General features: G+C 43.6%; 1 protein-coding gene across 3 annotated transcripts in view; it reads left to right on the forward strand.

Moving 5' to 3' along the window:
- CACNB4 (calcium voltage-gated channel auxiliary subunit beta 4) overlaps window positions 1-18467 on the forward strand; it is a 276094-nt gene that overhangs the window by 82388 nt on the left and 175239 nt on the right. The gene's annotated exons all lie outside the window — the stretch shown is intronic.

Below are 18467 nucleotides of genomic sequence, written 5' to 3' on the forward strand. Positions count from 1 at the left end.
AATTTCCTCTCGTAGCTCAGAGTAGTTTGATCGTCTGAAGCCTTCTTCTCTCAACTCATCAAAGTCATCCTCCATCCAGCTTTGTTCCGTTGCTGGTGAGGAACTGCGTTCCTTTGGAGGAGGAGAGGTGCTCTGTTTTTTAGAGTTTCCAGTTTTTTTGGTCTGTTTTTTCCCCATCTTTGTGGTTTTATCTACTTTTTGTCTTTGATGATGGTGATGTACAGATGGGTTTTTGGTGTGGATGTCCTTTCTGTTTGTTAGTTTTCCTTCTACCAGACAGGACCCTCAGCTGCAGGTCTGTTGGAGTTTACTAGAGGTGCACTCCAGACCCTGTTTGGCTGGGTGTCAGCAGCGGTGGCTGCAGAACAGCGGATTTTCGTGAGACCACAAATTCAGCTGTCTGATAGTTCCTCTGAAAGTTTTGTCTCAGAGAAGTACCGGGTTGAATGAGGTGTCAGTCTGTCCCTACTGGGGGGGTGCCTCCCAGTTAGGCTGCTCAGGGGTGAGGGACCCACTTTAGGAGGCAGTCTGACCGTTCTCAGATCTCCAGCTGCATGCTGGGAGAACCACTACTCTCTTCAAAGCTGTCAGTCAGACAGGGACATTTAAGTCTGTGGAAGTTCTTGCAGAGTTTTTGTTTGTCTGTGCCCTGCCCCCAGAGGTGGAGCCTACAGAGGCAGGCAGGCCTCCCTGAGCTGTGGTGGGCTCCACCCAGTTCGAGCTTCCTGGCTGCTTTGTTTACCTAAACAAGCCTGGGCAATGGCGGGCGCCCCTCCCCCAGCCTCGCTGCCGCCTCGCAGCTTGATCTCAGACTGCTGTGCTAGCAATTAGCGAGACTCTGTGGGCATAGGACCCTCCGAGCCAGGTGCGGGACACAATCTCCTAGTGTGCCGTTTCCCAGGCCCGTTGGAAAAGCGCAGTATTAGGGTGGGACTGACCCGATATTCCAGGTGCCGTCTGCTTCCCCTTTCTTTGACTAGGAAAGAGAACTCCCTGACCCCTTGGGCTTCCCAAGTGAGGCAATGCCTCACCCTGCTTCGGCTCGCGCACAGTGTGCTTCACCGACTGTCCTGCACCCACTGTTAGGCACTCCCTAGTGAGATGAAACCGGTACCTCAAGCAGAAATGCAGAAATCACCCGTCTTCTGTGTCGCTGGGGCTGGGAGCTGGAGACCGGAGCTGTTCCTATTCGGCCATCTTGGCTCCACCCCCTACATATATTCATTTTTTAACCACTTTGTATTTTGCTCAATTTACCTTGAACTGGTAAACAATTAGTTCTTTTTTTGAGACAGCTCTGTTGCCCAGGCACACAGGTATAGTGGCACGCATTCATAGCTCACTGCAACCTTAAACTCCTGGGCTCAGTCTGTCCTTCCATCTCAGCCTCCTGAGTAGCTAGGACTACAGGCACGTGACACCATACCTGGCTAATTTTTATTTGTATTTTTTTGTAGAGACAGGTCTCATTATATTACCCAGGCTGGTCTTGACCTCCTGGCCTCAAGCAATCCTCCTTCTTCAGCCTCCCAAAGTGTTGGGCTTACAAGCATGAGCCACTGTGCCCAGCCAACACTGGTTCTTAAACTAAACATGTTAGGGTGCTCCTGATATTTTAAGTACTCCTACCACAATCCATTCATTGGGCTTCTTCATCTTAAATATAAATTGTCACCATGGTAAACAGATATGTGCCTCCAGGACATGGTTCTAATTGATCTGTGCTTTTAGAGTTTCTTGTTTTGACTTTGTGATAACATAAATGTTTTCAATTTGTTGAGTTGTACACTTAAGTTGTTGTTTTCACACATTGCTTTGATGGAGGAAAGCTATTTAAAATGTAATCCCAGAAATTTATATTAAATGCTATTACTGGCTATTACTGGCTCACACCTGTAATCCCAGCACTTTGGGAGGCTGAGGCAGGTGGATCGCCTGAGGTCAGGAGTTGGAGACCAGCCTGGACAACATGGTGAAACCCCGTCTCTACTTAAAATACAAAAATTAGCCAGGCATGGTGGCAGGCGCCTGTAATCCCAGCTACTTGGGAGGCTGAGGCAGGAGAATTGCTTGAACCCGGTAGGCGGAGGTTGCAGTGAGCTGAGATCGCGCCATTGCATTCCAGCCTGGGGGACAAGAGTGAGACTTCATCTGACAAAAAAAAAAAAAAAAAAAAAAAAAAAGCACCTCTCACTTTTACAGTGGCCTTTATCCAGAGCCCATTCTCTTTGTCCAAACTTATTTCAGTTTTATTTTTCTTGGGCCTCCTTGATATGGTTTGGCTCTGTGTCCCCACCCAAATCTCATCTCGAATTGTAATCCCCATAATCCCCACGTGTTGAGGGCAGGGCCTGGTGGGAGGTGATTGGATCATGGGGGCAGTGTCCCCCATGCTGTTCTCCTGATAGTGAGTTCTCACGAGATCTGATGGTTTTATAAGGGGCTCTTCCCCGTTCACTTGTTTGTGCTCGCTCATGCTCTGTCTCTTCCCCCTTCCTTTCTCTCACCCCTTCCTGGACCCCCTGCACCTGTCACCATGTAAGACATGCCTCTTCCCCTTCCACCATGATTGTAAGTTTCCTGAGGTTTTCCCAGTCTTGCAGAACTGTGAGTCAATGACACCTCTTTTCTTTATAAATTACCCAGTCTTGGGTATGTCTTCGTAGCAGTGTGAAAACAGATTAATATGTTCCTTAACTTTTCCAAGTGTAAATATTGTCAAACAACCTCAAAACAACCCTAAATTCCTTTGCCCTGATCATCTGGGTCTTAATGATTACAGTTTTGAGTCCTGTACATGATCTAGTAGGAGAGTTGTGGCAACAACATTGTAGGTGATGGGGGTGCTGTGGATCCCAGTAGAATATTATGCTTTCTATGATTCTTTGCTTTATGTTATTTCATTAGGGAAAAATCATACCAAGAGTCGAAGTGTAGGAGGTAAACGTGTATTGCATGGAGGACTGAAACAAATGTAGAGATTGCAGGTCATTAAAATGAAGCCCATGCTTTCATATATGCAAATCAAGCATATTTTAAAAATAGAGATCTATGACATACTGATATCTCTGAAAAGGAATATTGCACTTCTTGTCCAACTTAAAACCAGGGAATTTTAGAAAAATTGTAGCAGTAGGGATTATTCTTGATTACTGCTCATGTTTTTATATTGTGTTTGGACTAAATTAGTTGCTTTTTGCAAAGCACTCTGAAGCACTTTGCTTTTATATCATTTGAGACATGGATTGTGTCCTTTGTGAAATAGTTATTGGTTTCACATTCCCTCCACCACTTCTCCTTGATGGCTACGGGCTGCGTATGATTCATCTCTGTCCTTCACTCACAGTATAATGAATGGTGAACAGTAAACAAACAGGGCTTATTTGTAGGAGTGAAATTAAGGGTAGCAGTTTGGGTGGTGTATATTTGGTTGAAGATGATGCAGAGGTGGTTGAAGGGGAGAGATGCAAGTAATAGGCAACAAGCTGATTGCCAAAGAGAGGAGGAGAGAGGTTCTTTGTTTCCCCAAGACTTACTTGATGAGCTCATGTGCAGTCACTACAACTGTGAAGGAACTTATCTGTAAATGTGCTTTTTAATACAACTTTGGATGCTGGATCAAAATGACATGTTTAAAGATTAGGCGCTTATACTTCTTGAATGTATATAGCCTTGACTTTAAATACCTATTCTAGTAGAGAAAATCTTTTCAAGAAGAAGATAAAACGTGAAAAGCCAATGTTCAGCAAGATAAAAGAATAAGCTGTATCCTTTAAGAGTTAGATGTGAGGATTGAATTAAGAAAGAAAAAAAGAAACATCAAATTACTTTTAGTTTTCAGTTTTCTTCCTTTCATGTTTAAGATTCAGTGTCTAGTTCCTTGTGAGTTGTCTCCAATTCTGTGAAGTCTAAATCTAATGGTATTTTTATCCTTGAAAAAGGATCATTGATTTACACACGTATGAGAAGGGGAAAAAGAGACATTGTTTTATTATTTAGAATGAATGTCAAATATTTATGCAAATTTTGACAGTATTTTCAAAAGCAAAATATTTTCATATGAAGAGATTTTTCACCATGTTTTCACCAATAGTCTACTGAAATTTTGAGGCAAATCAAATGTTAAGAGATTATGGGTTGATGCAATGAATATGCCTGTTTTTATTAAGTCGAACTTTGGCTGCCAGAGGGGTAACATTACTCCTTATTTGAAGTTTTAACCCTTTGAGTATCTGACCTATAATTTTTTTAATTTGAAATCATTCTAAAATGGATTATGTGTTTTTCTGCTTGCTTAAATATAAGATAGAGAATATAGTTTGAAAAAAAATTGTTTTAATGTTTCAGAGTTATCTATTTATTTATTTTGAGATGGAGTCTTGCTGTGTCACCAGGCTGGAGCACAGTTGCAATCTCTGCTCACTGCAACCTCTGCCTCCTGGGTTCACGCGATTCCCCTGCCTCGGCCTCCAGAGTAGCTGGGACTACAGGCACTCGCCACCACACCTGGTGTGGTGTATTTTAGTAGAGACAGGGTTTCACCACGTTGGCCAGGATGGTCTCGATCTCCTGACCTCATGATCCACCCGCCTCAGCCTGCCGAAGTGCTGGGATTACAGGCGTGAGCCACTGCGCCCAGCTAGAGTTATTTTTTTCTTCAGTCTCTGTGCTAGTAGTTTCCAAGTTATTTTAAATATTGATTTTGGGGATGAGCCTCGAATACAAGTGGAGGATATTAAATATTTACATTTATGTAAACCACAATTTAGGTGCCCGAGGTTAGGTGTTTGCCTGCTTCCAGTAGTGTTTCAGACAAGGGAAATGCCTTGTGCTTTCCTTTCCCCAGCTTCCTCCTCTGGGTGTACTCTCAATTCTAACCCCGTTACCAGCACCACCACCTGTTAATTATCACTGTTGGTTATGCTCTTCAACTTCAGTCTTTTGCTGTCCTCTGAGAACTTCTCCTTTGGCTTCATGGCACCAAAGTACATCCCATTCTGAAATCAAAAGAATAGTAAACACAAAAACCTACTAAGTCCCCACAGTTTCCTTCTCAAACTACTGCTGGATCTTTCTTTTCTTTCTTTATCATTAGACATCACAAAAGAGCAATCTTTTACCCACTGCCTTTATTTCCTCACGTCCAATTCACTTCTCAGACAGGAGCACTTGGCTTCTTGCCCCCTCACCCTATACTGAAATGCTCTCTGAAGCGTCATCACGACTTCACTGCCAAATTGGAAGCCTTTAGAGAATGGCACTTATCCAGTTCTTACCCAGGAGCCATTAATGGGAGAAATCCTGGAAGAATAGGAGAAGAATGCCACCCAGCATCTTGATCCCATCAAAACCCAGATGGACATAGAAATGCATGACAGCCTCTTTCAGTTAAACTGTCATGGCCCCAGCATCTGAAATCGATGCTGTTGGGTACTTCTTAGTCTGCGAAGGCTCTCCTTTCCTTAAAGGGTAGAGCCCACAATAAACAGGACTGGACCAGGATCTCTAAGTTCCAGAGACACTGATTTGGGAATGTACACATAGGCTGCAGGGTGAAAATCCTGGAAGTGGAGGCATAGAAACACAGTGGTTTTTCCTTGAGTTTTTAAGAGCTTCATCTGCTTCTGGGCCTTCTTTGCCCTCTCACTCTCATTCTGACTACCTGTCAATCTAAAGATTCCTCTTGCTCTTTTGGCCAGCCATAGGTACAGCTGACTTGCCCATATATCCACTGTGCAGTCCTCATGCCTGTCTCAGCTGTGGGAGTTGTTTGACATTTCCAGAATAATTAATAAAAGAAAGAGAAAACTAATTTCATTGAGGAGCACCTCTGTCCCTGAGCCTTTGTATAAATGTATATACACAATTATGTGTATGCACACACACATTTGGTGGTCATCTTAACTCTGTTCAATCCACTTGCCATTTAACCTCTTTTAACCTTTATTTCCATCTTTTGGGGAGATATCATCTTTCTTGTTATCAGAAAACAATTATATTCACTTATTTTTTCCATTAGTCTTTCCAGTCATCCACCTGTTCATGTATCCACTCATCCATCCATCCACTGTCCACCCACTCATTCATCCATCTGCCCACCCACCCATCCACCCATCATTCACCAATTAAACATGTACTGAGTAGCTATGATGTGCCATTACTGCTAGATACAGGGAGCTCAAAATTTGAGAATAATTTCCCTTCATTTTGTTATCTCATCTATCTTACACTCATATACATCTAACTTTTTGAATTAGTGCTAACTGACCATCAAAAGTAGAAGTGGGATTGAAAAGATGCTTATATATAAGATCATATTCCTGAGGCATAGAGGTAATCAGAAATGATCTGAAATAACTTCTGTCATCCAATTTTACTGAAGGAAAAGAAGTGTGGTTGAAAATTACCATCTGGATAACTGTCCTGAAAGGCCTGTGCTCAAGTCAAAAATACTCTCAGGTGCAAGCACTAATGCAATACTGGTGTTTGTTCAACATGAAAGCCTGGTCACTGTGCCATTGTGAATGCAACCTACATTTTCCAAGCAGCAGAGGACAAAACACACTGTGATGTGTGAATTCCCCTCTCCTGGCCCCCAGATGCTAATCACTAACCAAACCTTTCCCCCTTGACTTCACCCACCCCCATCAATAAATTTCTTAGCATCTCTCTTGCCCAAGAGAGAATGACCTCATACCAGCTTTTCAGCACTCCAGTTTTTGTAGTATCAATTATTTAAATGGAAAGTTTCCTCAAATATTTGATACCTTTGTGGTTTGTGTGTGTGTGTGTGTGTGTGTGTGTGTTTTGAGACAGGGTCTTACTATGTTGCCTAGGTTGGAGTGCAGTGGTGCAATTATGGGTCACTGCAGCCTGGATCTCCCGAGCTCAAAGTGATTCTCCCATCTCAGCCTCCAGAGTAGCTAGGACTACAGGTGCTTGCCACCATGCTCAGCTAATTTTTGTATTTTTTGTAGCAATGGGGGTTTCACTGTGTTGCCAGGGCTGGTCTTGAACTCTTGGGCTCAAGTAATTCTCCTGCCTCAGCTTCCCAAAGTGCCGGGACTGCAGGCACGAACCACTGTGCTTGACCTTTTTATTTGTCTTTTGAAAATACTATGCAAAATATAATAAATATTTGACTACCCCTTCTTTTTGTTTTTGGGTGGTACAACATCAGGAATATTATTATTATTATTTTTTACCACATTATGAGAAATATTCCTTCTTTTTAGGTGTGTAGAGGGCTCAGGGTCTCAACCCTGATGCTCCCAGGTCTTAGGGCTTCTTTGAATGCTGGTATTTTTAAACTTTCTTCTCTTGCCTCTTCCCTCCCTTTTCTACCTGCTTTCATTCATTGCTGGCTGTGTTTCTGCCTGAGGTCCCTAATTCCTCCAGCCCATTTCACCTTTTACTTATTTTTGCTTCTAATCTTCTGTGATTTTGAAAACTAAATAGCTTCTTAGAATTATGTGTAAAAAAAGGCCGGGCGTGGTGGCTCACACTTGTAATCCCAGCACTTTGGGAGGCTGAAGCGGGTGGATCGCCTGAGGTCAGGAGTTCGAGACCAGCCTGGCCAACAAGGTGAAACCCCATCTTTACTAAAATTACAAAAATTAGCTGGGCGTGGTGGTGAGCACCTGTAATCCCGGCTACTCCGGAGGCCAAGGCAGAAGAATCGCTTGAACCCAGGAGGCAGAGGTTGCAGTGAGCCAAGACCATGCCATTGCACTCCAGCCTGGGCAACAAGAGTGAAATTCCATCAAAAAAAAAAAAAAAGAATTGTGTGTAAAATTAGAAGAAACAGTCTTTGATCAAAGGTCTGAGGAAATTCTAAGGAATACAGTATATGAGAGCTTTATTGTTTTAGGACTTTTATTTTCTGCTTTTCTCTTTTTTTTTTTTTTTGAGATGGAGTCTCACTCTGTCGCCCAGGCTGGAGTGCAGTGGCATGATCTCGGCTCACTGCAACCTCTGCCTCCTGGGTTCAAGTGATTCACCTGCCTCAGCCTCCCGAGTAGCTGGGACTATAGGCACCCGCCACCATGCCCGGCTGATTTTTTGTATTTTTAGTAGAGATAGGGTTTCACCGTGTTAGCCAGGATGGTCTCAATCTCCTGACCTGGTGATACACCTGTCTCAGCCTCCCAAAGTGCTGGGATTACAGGCATGAGCCACCACTTCCAGCCCATCGCATTTTTTTAAGTCTCCCTTCTGTTTCTCAGCTTTTCTCTGGATAGGCGAAGTTGATTTATCTATCTGCAATGACTCATTAGCTGAGTTTGAATAAATTGTTATTTTTCAAATGTGGTCTGCAGAACTACTTGTGTCAGAACCACTAGGGGTGCTGTTAAAATGCAGGCGCACAGGTCCCTTCTCAGATACGTTGAATCAGAATATCTGGATGGAAGACCCAGGAATATACATTTTCATTAAACAGCTTTAGTTATATGTATACCCTAGAGCTTGATAACTATTGGAGTGGGTGCTGTGCCTGTGTTCTTAATCTGGGCTAAGCTTGTCTCATATTTGTAGTTGTAAATTAAGATGAAATGCCTGGAGAAGGAAGCCTAGTGGTTAAAAGTGCAAATTCTAAAGAGTGACACCTGAGTTAAACTTGCAGTTCTACTTTTAACAACTAAATGATATTGGGCAATCTATGAAAACTCTTTTTGCCTCGTTTCCCCTGTGTATAAAAGGAAGATGATAATAAAGCCTGATTCATAGGGCTGTTGCATTAATATAGAAAAATAATTTAAAACAGTAAGCACACAATGAATGGCAGCTATTATTACTATTAATATTATATTTTTGTATAGTGGCTGTATCATACATTTTGTGGCTTATCCGAAGCACAGTTATTGTGGCTCTACATGAAGATATCCTGCTAGCCACATTTGTGCCTGAGCGTGCAAACATAGACATACATGCCTGGAACGGTGAGTGATGTATCATGACCTGGCTTCAAATAGCGTGACTCTGGGTCATGGTCATGTCAACATTGCTCCTATCTCTTGGAAAGCAAAATGTCTAAATTCAAAGGAATATCACTGTCATGAGTCTTAATTTTTTTTAATAGATTGGTTTAGCCTCAAACGATGAGACTCGTCAAATGATTCAAACCAGAGTAGTGGCTTTGTTTTGAGACAGTGAGACAGGGTCCTTCTGTGTGCATCAAATTATGCAGTAATTTCGATGGAATCCCATACAGAAGTCTACTGGTTTCTATGGCAACCTGAATTCAAAATAGGATGTTAGAAGCCTCTTCAGAGTAGAAAAAGCAAGTTTCATTCTTTCTGTAGTTATGGAACATATAGTTTGTACAAAGTATTTTCTAAATGGAACTTTTTGTCTTTTTAGTTTCTTACCATTAATAATTTTAACAATTTTGTAGTACTACATTCCTACATTCTTTCTGTATCTCTGAATGAGAATCTCAGGCCACCCTAAAGTGTTTGTTTTGCTATGAATAGCTGATGTTTCACTTTGTTGTTTATAGCAGATGCACTATTTAGTTTTTACTTTTCTAATACTATAGCAATTGGTAATAGGAGAGAAAACCTGTTACAGAATTCCTAGGTTAGCAAGTCAGCCTATTTTTAGTGGCAACTACAAAAAAAAGCTTTTGTGTAAATACCTAATTTTTGTAAACGATGTATTTTAGCACATATCTGTCTGGAAATATTTTAAACTTGGATCTCGTAATCCTGAAGACAAAGTCTGTTGCAGATATTGACTAACTGGGTGGGCAGTTCCAAGTATAAAGGCTATGCTGGGCTGTGGTAACAAACACAGTGGAAAGTCTCAGTGGCTTATGACAACCAGAGTTTATTTCTCATTTGTTGCTCCTGCCCATGCAGGTTTACTGTAGTTGCTCTCTCTGTCATCTTTGCTCTGGGACCTGGGCTGACAGAACAGCCCCTATCTGGAACACTGCCCAGCAAAGGAAGAAGAGTGCAATGAAGCAACTACTGACTCTTAAAGCTTCCATCCAGAAGTAACATACATTTTTGCTCACAATTCATTTTCCAGAGCAAATCCCATGTCTTGCCTGAATCCATTGGTTAGGTAAATATAATCCCTCTACAAGGCAGTGACTGTTGTCCCCAGTTGTGCTAAGAAGATGTGCCATAGAGGGACACTAGAACTTACAGATAATATATTTTTAGTTAAAAAAAAATGGTTTTGGCTGGGCACGGTGGCTCACGCCTGTAATCCCAGCACTTTGGGAAGCCGAGGTGGGTGGATCACGAGGTCAGGAGTTCGAGACCAGCCTGGCCAACATAGTGAAACCCCGTCTCTACTAAAAATCCAAAAATTAGCTGGGCATGGTGGCGGGTGCCTGTAATCCCAGCTACTCAGGAGGCTGAGGCAGGAGAATCGCTTGAACCCTGGAGGCGGAGGTTGCAGTGAGCCGAGATCGTGCCACTGCACTCCAGCCTGGGCAACAGAGCGAGACTCCATTTCAAAAAAAAAGAAATTGTTTTAGAGGTGCTGGTTGGGGGGAGTAATGGTGAAATCACAGAATTTTAGAGCTGAAGGAAATGGTTCATGAAGGTTTTGGAGCTTACATTCTTTTCTTTCTAGAATTAGGAAGCTTGGTTTCATGGTTTTGACAAATGAGCACTTTGTACAAGAGAGCACATTTAGCCTTGGTTTACAGCACCTTGCCTGCCGTTTGTTTTTGTCCTTCTGATTAACATTCTTTTGGATAATTAAGTTAAACATTTAAATTTCTAATAGTGGAGCACAGTGATCGCATAAATGTTTTTATAATTGGTTCTCTGAGGCACAAAACTTATAAGAAATGAAAATGGCCAACAAGACTTTTTTTTAAAGACAGTTTTTCCATATTGATTTAAAATCATGATTTTTTTTTTGAGACAGAGTTGCGCTCTGTCGCCCAGGCTGGAGTGCAGTGGTGCAATCTCAGCTCACTGCAACCTCTGCTTCCTGGGTTCAAGAGATTCTCCTGCCTCAGCCTCCTGAGTAGCTGGGATTACAGGTGCCTGCCACCACACCCAGCTAATTTTGTATTTTTAGTAGAGATGGGGTTTCGCCATGTTGGCCAGGCTGGTCTCAAACTCCTGGCCTCAAGTGATGTGCCCACCTCGGCCTCCCAAAATGCTAGGATTACAGGTGAGAGCCACCATGCCCGGCCAAAAATTATGATTCTTTAGATTGTACCCAAATTATCTGTAAGAAGAAAGCTTTAGAAAGAGGCCTGTACTGGACCAAGAAGGACTATTTTGTTTTTGTTTTTGTTTTTGAGATGGAGTCTCGCTTTGTCGCCCAGGCTGGAGTGCAGTGGTGTGATCTTGGCTCACTACAATCTCTGTCCCCTGGGTTCGAGTGATACTCGTGTCTCAGCCTCTGGAGTAGCTGGGATTACAGGCGTCTGTCACCATGCCCAGCTAATTTTTGTAATTTTAGTAGAGATGGGGTTTTACCACGTTGGCCAGGCTGGTTTCAAACTCCTGAGCTCAAGTAAGTGATCCTCCTGCCTCGGTCTCCCAAAGTGCTGGGATTACAGGCGTGAGCCACCGCATCAGGCTAAGAAGGACTCTTTTGGACTATGGAGTGTTGCTTACCACATCCCATCATGTAACAGGGTAGTGTCATTGTTTTCCCTGCCAGCTAGGAAAGGCGTCACTTGCTTAACCAGTGAACTGACCTGCAGAACAGATGAAACCGCTAAGCGGAAGAGCCGTGTTGGCTCTGGAGACCTAGAAGCATTTCATCCATATGGAGCAAAGCTGGGAGGTCTGTAAAAGGTATGCTGGGAAGATTACATTCTTCGGAAGGAAGGCACCATCCCATCCCATAATGAGTAGTAGCAGAGGGAGCCTCCTTACCAGAGTTACCAGGGCTTTGCGATCATAACACAACAGCTCTCACATTCTTGCTGATTCCTTGGTAATGGTTACATGAAGAGGTTCAAAGAGGACCTCTCTATATGCTGGGGGAAGGGTCCTTTGCACGGGGCTGCTTTTGTGCAGGACCTCGTGCTCAATTTGGCCCCCTCCCTGTCCCCTCTGCAGAGCCTCTCTGCTATGTGAACCCCAGGATTCCATCATGGGACTCACAAGGACACATGCTAATGGGCTCCAGCAGGTCTAAAGGCACCTCTCCTGCCCTCATTCCGAGCAACCTAGTACTCTCTTTCATGGACATTTCTGTGTACCTACTGCTTGATGGCATTCCATATTCATAATGATATTCTTGAAGTGCTGACAAAGACTTCTGTATGTTTGGTGTGAATTAGACATGTTTATAATTTGCTCTCTTGAAAATGTGTAATCCTCATATGGCCTGTGTATATTCTGTGTAAATGAGTTATGTGATAAAACCCTGTACAGTCATGTACCACTTAATGATGGGGAGACATTCTGAAAAACACTGCATTATAGGTGATTTGGTCATTGTGTGAACATCACAAGGTGCACTTACACAAACCTAGATGGCGTAGCCTGCCACACGCCTAGGCTATGTGGTATAGCCTGTTGCTCCTAAGCTACAAATCTGTGCAGCATGTGAGCTACTGGATACTGTAGCCAATAGTAACACAATAGTAAGTGTTTGTATATCTAAATGTATCTACACATAGAAGAGGTACAGTAAAAGTGTGGTGTAAGAGATAAAAATGGTACACTTGTCTAGGGCACTTATTGCAAATGGAGCTTGCAGGATTGGAAGTTGCTCTGGGTGAGTCAGTGAGTGAGTCCTGAGTGAACGTGAATGCCAGGGACATTACTGTCCACTACTATAGACTTTATCCCTGTAATAATTAGGCTACACTACATTTTTTTTTTTTGAGATGGAGTCTTGCTCTGTGGCCCAGGCTGGAGTGCAGTGGCGCGATCTTGGCTCACTGCAAGCTCCGCCTCCCGGGTTCATGCCATTCTCCTGCCTCAGCCTCCGGAGTAGCTGGGACTACAGGCGCCTGCCACCACGCCCGGCTAATTTTTTGTATTCTTAGTAGAGACGGGGTTTCACCGTGGTCTCGATCTCCTGACCTTGTGATCCACCCACCTCAGCCTCCCAAAGTGCTGGGATTATAGGCATGAGCCACCACGCCCAGCCAGGCTACACTACATTTTTAAGAATTTTTTCTTCAGTAATAAATCAACCTTAGCTTAGTATAACTTTTTTACTTTATAAACTTTAACTTCTTTTTAACTTTTTGACTGTTTTGGAATATCACTTAGCTTAAAACTCAAACATATTGTACTTCTGTACAAATATATTTTCTATTTATCCTTATGTGAACTTTTTTATTTTACTTTTTACACTTTTTTTTTTTTTCGAGACAGAGTGTCGCTCTGTCTCCCAGGCTGCAGTGCAGTGGCACGATCTCGGCTCACTGCAACCCCCGCCTCCCGGGTTCATGCCATTCTCTTGCCTCAGCCTCCTGAGTAGCTGGGATTACAGGTGCCCGCCACCATGCCCAGCTAATTTTTGTACTTTTAGTACAGACTGAGTTTTACCATATTGGTCAGGCTGGTCTGGAACTCCTGACCTCAGGCGCTCCACCTGCCTCAGCCTCCCAAAGTGCTGGGATTACAGGTGTGAGCCACCACGTCTTCTAATTAAAAGCTAACACACAAGCATGCACATTAGCCTAGGTCTCCACAGGGTGAGGATCATCAGTCTTGCTGTCTTCCATCTCCACATCTTTTCCCACTGGAAGGATCTCAGGGGCAGTAACCCACATGGAGCTGTCATCTGCTATGACAACGATGCCTTCTTCTGGGATACCTCCAGAAGGACCAGCCTGAGGCTGTTTTACAGTTAACTTTTTTTTTTTTAATAAATAGGAGGAGTATACTCTAAAATAAAAATAAAATGCCTAGTTTAGTAAATATATAAACCAGAAACACAGTTGTTTGTCAATATGATGTACTGTACATAACTATCTTTTATATGACTGACAGTACAGTAGGTTTGTTTACACCAGCATCGCCACAAAAACCTGAGTAATGCCTCGTGCTATGAAGTTAGGACAGCTACAGAGTCACTAGGTGATAGGAATTCTTCAGCCCCATTACAGTCTTATGGGACCACTGTCACATATGTGGATCATGGTTGACCAAAATGTTGAAACATCATTATGTGGCGCATGACCGTATTAGGATGTTCTGTCCACTGAACCTGCCCTGGAGTCACCCCAAAAGTGGCAGCAGGGGAATTCCTGCAAGGGACTGTCTCAGACCAGAGATGGGACCGTTTGGGATTCCAAAGAAAGAAGCATCAAACACCAGGGTGATCAGTCAAAAACATTTATTAGGGGGAACTTAGGGAGCTTTAGCATCTTTGTGACAGACAGTGAGATAAGAGATTCTACCCAGGTGTGTTGCTACTGGGACGGTAGAGTTCTATGAGGGTTCAAAGAATTTGCCTCAGGGTCAGGGGTAGTTTCTGTGTTTAGCAACATAGTTGATTTCTCTGTGCTTCAAGCAATAACCTCAACAACTTTATCAGTGCCTGGGAATGTTCAAGACCCCAGCTTGGGTTCAAGCCCGGAGTGGGAAACATGCAGGTGTCCAGGTCACAGAGTGATCAAGGCACCGTGTTTCTTGGTCAGGACCTCAAAGAAAGAAGGTGGAGGGACCTGGGGGTTAATGGGGGTTCTACACCAGATAACCGAGCCTGGAGTTTCAGTTAGAAGGGAGCTGAAAGTTTATCTTGAATTCTAGATGACCTCATCTCAATGATAGGTGGGCTCTCACCTGTACGGATGCAGACCTTGCCACCTCATGAGACAGCGACTCTTCTGGAATAATTGTTCTGTGTTCTTCATTGTATTGAACCTACCTCTGTCTCCCTCTAGTTTTGGTTTTTCTCGACCCTATTTCTGTTTTCTTTGATCACCCGAGGGTGTCTGTTCCTTTTTCTACCTTGGGAGCTCTTAAATGTGAGGGGAGCAGTCACATCTCCCTGTAACATCTTCTCTCTGGGCCACATTTTCTCCCTCACCATCTCTTACAGGAAATCGTTTTCGTTTTGCCTCCCTCCTGGTTGCTGTCCTTGAGGTGTGTTCCCACAGATCCCCAGCTCCACCCTATACAGTGCTGGGCTGGGAACAGATGCGGGACCCCAGTGCCAAACACCTCCGGGCCATCATTGAACCTGCCTGGGCAGGGCGGCCCTCAGGGAAGGCGCCCAAGCTTTGCCCTCAGATGCACCTGGGCTCAAGATCCAGCTGTGCCACTTGCTAGCAGAGTGACCTATGCGCCGTTTATCTGTTCTTCGAATCTCAAGTTTATTCATCTTGTAGAGAGGAAACAATAATTCCTCCACTTAAGGGGTGCTATACACAATAAGACAATGACATGTGTGAAGTCTCTAACATCAGAGTATGGCAAATAATCTTTTCTCAGTAAATGTTTGCCTTCCCATTGCCCTAGTCATTGTATTTTTATTAGTTCAGTATAATATTATGTCAGCTTTTTGGTTAGCCATATCTCCCCTGTGCCACAGCGAACTTGTAATGATCTCAAGTCCCAAAGCCTTCCACGGTAAACCTGTCTCTTCTATCCTGCCAGTGTAGCAAGTATTCCATGGAGATAATAACACGCTTGCCACATCTAGAACATAGTACAAAGAAGAAATGCTAGCTGTAAAACTTTATTATGACTACCTGTTTTAGTGCAGATTGATTTTAATGGTGCTTACTTCCCTAACATCTATATTTTGATATCAACAAAGTGTGTCATATTCAATGAAGAAGCTTATTGGAGAAATTAAGAGAGAAAGAAGTCACCCCAGTTAGAATGAGCTTAGTTAAAGGTTAGCGCAACATCTGGAGGAAGGTAGTGGCCTCCCAATAAAACTTAGCTCCCTATGGCCCTTGACTTTGGTTGTGACTCAATCTTAATGTTTTCTTTTAAGAACAGATATAACTTAAATGTTAATCTCAAGAAAGTACATTTCAACACAGGAAAGGCAGAGAAGAGAGTGCTGGAAGATTTCTTACTGTTGCTGTGTCCCCAGCCCCAGTTTCTTGATGCCTTTTTAGCAGGTGGCTCCCTCCTCTAGGGAAAAAGCTGAGGAGCCAGTTAGAAAGCAGAGGCCCGTCCCATGCCCCGCAGAGGGAGGCCAAACTGACCTCAGATTCAGAGACGGCCAGCTGTGGACCATCTTTCCTCAGACCTACAAATGTGTCATTTTGATTCCATAGGGTCCTGGAGGCACCCGTGCATTGCACTGCAGAAAATTAATGGCACAAAAGTTACTTCCTACACATTTGCTGCTGAGGGTCATCTTGATACCTGCCTCTTCTCTGTCTCCCCTTCTTAAATAAACTTTGTATTTCAGAGTTGTTTTAGATATACAACCAACTGTGACGGTGCTACAGGGAGTTCCTCTATACCCTGCACCGAGTTTCCCCTGTTAGTAACATCGTACTTTACTATGGTACTTTTGTCACCATCAGTAAACTGACATTAATATATTCTTATGAAATAAGTCCATTCTTTATTCAGATTTCCCTACCTTTTACCTAATGACCTTTTTTCTGTCCCATGATCTCATCCAGGATACCACACGACAGTGTCACCCAGGATACCACACGACAGTGTCACCCAGGATACCACACGACAGTCTCACCCAGGATACCACCTGACAGTGTCACCCAGGATAGCACACAACAGTCTCACCCAGGATACCACCTGACAGTCTCACCCAGGATACCACATGACATTTTTGTCATTATGTCTCCTTAGGCTCCTCTTGACTGTGACAGTTTTCTGTGCCCTATTTTTCAATTTTTCAACCTGCTTTGAGCTACTTTGCAAGAGATGCTTTTTCCTTTTTTTTTTTTTTTTTTTTTTGAGACAGGGTCTCACTGTTTCCCAGGCTAGAGTGCAGGGGCACAAACACAGCTAACTGCAGCCTTGACCTCCTGGGCTCAAGCGATCCTCCCACCTCAGCCTCCCAAAGTGCTGGGATTAAAGGTGTGAGCCACCATGACTGGTCCTTTTTCACATTTTTGATAAAGGCCTGATGGTGGTGGTTAATAGGGCTGTTCATTTTCTTCATTAATCCTCCAGTTAGCAAACATTTGCAGAGTACTTACCAGATGAGGTCACTGAACCTAATGACAGAACCAAGGGAAGTTGCCTTTCCCCGTGTTAGTGCTGCCCAGCGCTTCATTGGAGATCTTGTTAAAATGCAGATTCTTGTTCAGTAGTTCCAGGACAGGGCCTGAGACTTTGCATTCCCAACAAGCTCCCCGCTGCACCCAGGCTGCAAGAGATCATGCTTGGAGGATCAAGACCCTAGACTTGGGCCAAACTCCATATTAAGTGGCAGTGAGAGCAAGGGGGCCAGGTGGGAGATGAGAGAAGAGTTAGATAAATTATATATCACAGTTTCTGCCTTCAGGAAGTTCGTAGTTCTATCAGAAAAATAAAGAAGACTGACTGGGCATGTTGGCTCACACTTGTAATCCTGGCTCTTTGGGAGGCCAAGGGGGGTGAATCACTTGAGGCCAGGAGTTCAAGACCAGCCTGGCCAACATTATTTAGTAGAGACAGTGAAACCCTGTCTCTACTAAAAATACAAAAATTAGCTGGGTGTGGTGGTGCATGACTGTAGGCTGAGGCAGGAGAATCACTTGAACCTGGGAGGCGGAGGTTGCAGTGAGCTGAGATTGCACCACTGCACTCCAGCCTGGGCGACAGAGTGGGACTTCATCTCAAGAAAAAGAAAGAAGACTGAACAAAGCAAGGGAGTAAAAGTAAATTGCAAAATGGAGATGAAGACAATAGATAGTAGACAGTTCACACCACTGTGATGGCTTAAAAAAAATAACCAGTGTTAGAAAGGATATGGAGAAATGGGAACTCTTATGCATCGCTTGTGGAAATGTAAAATGGTGCGGCCACTGTGGAAAAGAGTACAGCAGTTCCTCAAAAAATTATGTAGAATTGGCAGGGCGTGGTGGCTGGCACCTAATCCCAGCACTTTGGGAGGCTGAGGTGGGCAGATCACTTGAGGCCAGGAGTTCAAGACCAGCTTGGCCAACATGGTGAAACCCTGTCTCTACTAAAAATACAAAAATTAGCTGGGCGTGGTGGCAGGTGCCTGTAATCCTAGCTGCTCAGGAGACTGAAGCAGGAGAACCACTTGAACCCGGGAGGTGGAGGTTGCAGTGAGCCAAGATGGTGCCACTGCACTCCAGCCTGGGTGACAGAGCGAGACTCCATCTCAAAAAAAAAATTATGTAGAATTACCATATGATCCAGCAATTCCACTTCTGAATATATGTCCGTAAGCACTGAAAGCAGGAGTTTGAACAGATATCTGTACAACTATGTTCACAGCAGCATTCTTCACAATAGCCAAAATGTGGAAGAAACCCAAGTATCCATCCACAGACGGACGGCTAAAGAAAATGTAGGATACACATACAACAGAATACTATTCAGCCTTGAAAATGAGGGAAAAGTTTGACACATGCTGCA

The sequence above is a fragment of the Nomascus leucogenys genome, chromosome 17 (genome assembly GCF_006542625.1).
Source record: "Nomascus leucogenys isolate Asia chromosome 17, Asia_NLE_v1, whole genome shotgun sequence".
Lineage (NCBI taxonomy): Eukaryota > Metazoa > Chordata > Mammalia > Primates > Hylobatidae > Nomascus > Nomascus leucogenys.